Source organism: Sciurus carolinensis, chromosome 14 (genome assembly GCF_902686445.1).
Source record: "Sciurus carolinensis chromosome 14, mSciCar1.2, whole genome shotgun sequence".
NCBI classification, from domain to species: domain Eukaryota; kingdom Metazoa; phylum Chordata; class Mammalia; order Rodentia; family Sciuridae; genus Sciurus; species Sciurus carolinensis.
In genome coordinates this window covers 63,629,193-63,633,693 of record NC_062226.1, presented here as the reverse complement: position 1 = coordinate 63,633,693, position 4,501 = coordinate 63,629,193, and the positions used below count along the sequence as shown (strand labels likewise).

The following is a 4,501-nucleotide window of genomic DNA, read 5'->3' as shown; positions in this document are numbered from 1 at the left end:
AATTGATAAACCCTTAGCCATGCTAATGAAGAGAAAGAGAGAGAAAACTCAAATTCTAAAATCCGTGATGAAAAAGGAAATATTGGGCTTCCAGGATTATCCAAGATGGTCACTCTGGCTTCCAAATGTGTTGGCAAATGGGGAGCTACAGCTCCAGGTGTGGGCATGGTCGGCTGCATGTCCTGGAAGCGGGGTAACATATCATTTGTTGCATTTCCAGTTTCCAGTGCCAACTCACTAACAAAAATTTTACCCAAAAACCTTAGGACCAATAAATGTGAATGTTGGACCCCAAATGATTATAAGCACACCAAAGAGACTAACCAGGTCAGGAAGTGTTCTGATTGGGAGTCCATATACCCCTGCACCAGCAATGGTCACTCAGACCACATAGAAGCTACTGGCTAGGTCCCCAGTGATAGAAAACGGGCTAGAGAATTTATAGACTCCAATTTTTCAGAAAATAAATGAAACAAAAAAGGAGATAAAAAAGGCTTGAGACATTTTTCTATGAAAGTTTGTGAGAAAGTTCAACGGAAAGGTACAACATCATAAAATGAGGTTGCTGATGAGCTGGTCTCCGAGTTCACCAATTAAAACAACCATTTGGCAGCCGATTTGGCTTATGATAAGAAGAACATTAGGCGAAGAGTTTATGATGCTTTAAATGTGTTAATGGCAATGAACATAATCTCAAAGGAAAAAAAAGAGATCAAGTGGATTGGCCTGCCTACCAATTCTGCTCAGGAATGTCAAAACCTGGAGATAGAAAAGCAGAGGCGAATAGAACGTATAAAGCAGAAGTGAGCCCAGTTACAAGAACTTCTCCTACAGCAAACTGCTTTCAAAAACCTAGTACAAAGAAATTGGCAAAATGAACAGCAAAACCAAGGCCCTCCAGCTCTCAACTCCACGATTCTGCTGCCATTTATAATCACCAACACAAGCAGAAAAACAGTCATAGATTGCAGCATCTCCAGTGACAAATTTGAATACCTCTTTAACTTTGACAACACCTTTGAGAACCACGATGACATAGAAGTACCGAAGCGGATGGGAATGTCCTTTGGTCTGGAGTCCCGCAAATGCTCTCTGGAAGACCTAAAACTGGCTAAATCGCTGGTGCCAAAGGCTTTAAAAGGTTACATCACAGATATCTCCACCCGGCATTCCTGGTTAAATAAGGGACTACTTTTAAACTCTACCCAATCAGTTTCAAATTTAGACCTGCCCACCGGCGCCACCCCACCCCAGTCAAGTGTAAACCCAGGGTTGTGCTTGGCTGCTAAAGTGGCCTTAGCAACGGGGGCAGTTCCTCGCCCCAGTCACCAGCCCAGTAGTGTGGCCTCTCAGTGCTCCGAGCCCGCGGAGAGATGCCCTGCTCCTTTAAAGTAAAGACGAGGAAGAGGATGACAAGGATTCCTCCTCCCCGGAATAAAGACAGGAGAAAACTCAAGTTTTCACGTTGGATGCTCATGTGCATTTCAGTGTGAGCTCTTGTTTTTAAGGTGATTGCTTCCGTCTTTGCTTTTGCACTGTGTTTAGTGAAAACTAGAGAAACACGATCAGCAAATCACACGAAGGCTGAGATGATTGACATGAAAGTTAACATAGCGTGGACGACACTGACCAGCAGAGCCCTAGATGACACCACGGACAGAGCACATCTTCTGAGGAGGGGAGCATTCCTGAAGAACGGGTGTGGGAAGGAGCGGTCTGCAGGAGGCGGGCTCTGCGTCGCCCCGTGTAGTCATTTTAGAATTGAGATCCTGCCAGGAGCAGACCTCGGTGATGATCATGTCTCTCTCCTTCCTGGCCTGCCACAGCAGCCGGGAACATGGAAGTCCCCAGTGAGGTGTTCAGTAGGGGTGTAGATGTCAGTCCTGGTGACTCAGGAGCACAGATTAACTGCTGAACTAGTTGGGAGTTTAGTTGAGGTGCTTTACGAATCTGCTGCCTTAGCTTCTAGAAAGGAGCGAGCGCTCATTCCAAAGTACTTAAATGACATTTAGAATAATTTATAGTAAAACTGAAATCACCATTAGCCAATGCGTCGGTGCATAGGATTTCCCAGGCTCCTTCTGGAAGCCAACTAGAATAGCGTCTCCATGTGCATTAACCACTCTGCCAGCACTGCTTTTGGCCAGCATTTTAAATCTGGAGTTCCACTGAGAAGGAAACTATCATTTTAATCAAAGCTGTGCATTTCATACAGCTTTTTCATTCACAGTGAAACAAAGCAGCAAATTCCTGACCAAGTTGCTTGCCTCCACTCTCTGCAGTAAGTGTATGATTTCACTCAGTGTGCAATTTGTGAAAATGAACCAAATGTCATTACTTTTACCTTGAAAGAAAAGTCTGTTTCAAGAATATGAAAAAAAAAAAGAAAAAGAAAAAGGAAATAACACAATGGACATTACTGAAATACAGAAGATAATTAGAAACTATTTTGAAAATTTATACTCCAATAAAATAGAAAATCTTGAAGACACTGACAAATTTCTAGAGACATATGACCTACCCAAACTGAATCAGGAGGACATACACAATTTAAACAGATCAATTTCAAGCAATGAAATAGAAGATGACATCAAAAGCCTACCAACAAAGAAAAGCCCAGGATCAGACAGATTCTCAGTCAAGTTCTACAAGACCTTCAAAGAAGAATTAACACCAATACTCCTTGAATTACAGAAAAGGATGGAACCCTTCCAAACTCATTCTATGAGGCTACTATCACTCCAATCCAAAACCAAAGAAACATCAAGGAAAGAAAACTTCAGAGCAATATCCCTGATGAACATAGATGCAAAAATTCTCAATAAAATTCTAGCAAAGTGCATACAAAAACCTATTTAAAAGAAAGTACACCATAATCAAGTGGGTTCATCCCAGGGATGCAAGGTTGGTTCAACATACAGAAATCAATAGACTTAAAGACAAGAATCACATGATTATACCACTAGATATAGAAAAAGCATTTGACAAAATACAGTGCTCCTTCATACTCAAAACACTAGCAAAACCAGGGATAGTGGGAACATACCTCAACACTGTAAAAGTTATCTATGCTCAGCTCAAGGCCAACATCATTCTAAATGGAGAAACATTGAAAGCATTCCCTCTAAAAACTGGAACAAGACAGGATGCCCTCTATCACTTCTTTTCAATATAGTCCTGGAAACTCTAGCCAAAGCAATTAAACAGATGAAAGAAATTAAAGGGATACAAATAGGAAAAGAAGAACTCAAACTATCATTATTTGCTGATGACATGATTCTCTATTTAGAAGATTCAAAAAATTCCACCAGAAAATTTCTAGAACTAATAAATGAATTCAGCAAAGTAGCAGGATATAAAATCAACATCCATAAATCAAACACGTTCCCATACATCAGTGATGAATCCACTGAAAGGGAAATTAGTAACCCTATCTCACTCACAATAGCCTCAAAAAAAAAAAAAAAAACTTGGGAATCAATCTAACAAAAGAGGTGAAACACCTCTACATGAAAACTACAGAACACTAAAGAAGGAATTGAAGAAGACTTTAGAAGATGGAAATATCTCCCATGCTCTTAGACAGGCAGAATTAATATGGTCAAAATGGCCATACTACCAAAAGCTTACACGGATTTAATGCAATTCCTATAAAAATCCCAATGACAGTCTTTATAGAAATAGACAAAGCAATCATAAAATTCATTTGGAAAAATAAGAGACCCAGAATATTCAAAGCAATCCTTAGCAAGAAAAGTGAAGCAGGAGGCATCATAATACTAGACCTTAAACAATACTACAGAGTTATACGAACAAAAATGGCATGGTACTGGCACCAAAACAGATATGTGGACCAATGGTACAGAAGAGAAGACAAAGAGGTAAACCCTCATAAACATAGTTATCTCATACTAGACAAAGGCACAAAAGCATTCCTTGGAGAAAAGATAGCCTCTTCAACAAATAGTGCTGGGAAAACTGGAAATCTATATGTAACAAAATGAAACTATCTCTCACCCTGCACAAAATTCAACTCAAAGTAGACCAAAGACTTAGGCACTAGACCAGACACACTGCGCCTTCCAGAAGTAAAAGTAGGCCCAAATCCTCACCATGTCGGCTTAGGAACTGACTTCCTTAACAAGACTCCTAAAACCGAAGAAGTAAAATCAAGAATCAATATATACACATACATTGCTTGTAGGACTGCAAATAGGTGCAACCAATATGGCAAGCAGTCTGGATATTCCTCGGAAAACTTGGAATGGAACCACCATTTAACCCAGCTATCACACTCTTAGGTTTATACCCCAAAGACTTAAAATCAGCATACTATGATGACATAGCCACATCAATGTGCACAGTTGCTCAATTCACAATAGCTAGATTTTGGAACCAAACTAGATGCCCTTCACTGATGAATGGATAAAGAAACTGTGGTACATATACACAATGGAATATTACTCAGCCTTAAAGAACAATGAAATTGTGGCATTTGCCA

At 40.1% G+C, this 4,501-nt stretch overlaps 1 pseudogene; it reads left to right on the top strand.

Moving 5' to 3' along the window:
• Nucleotides 1-281: 281 nt before the first annotated feature.
• On the top strand, nt 282-1,438 carry LOC124964730 (transcription factor Dp-2-like; annotated as a pseudogene).
• The last annotated feature ends 3,063 nt before the right edge of the window (nt 1,439-4,501 follow it).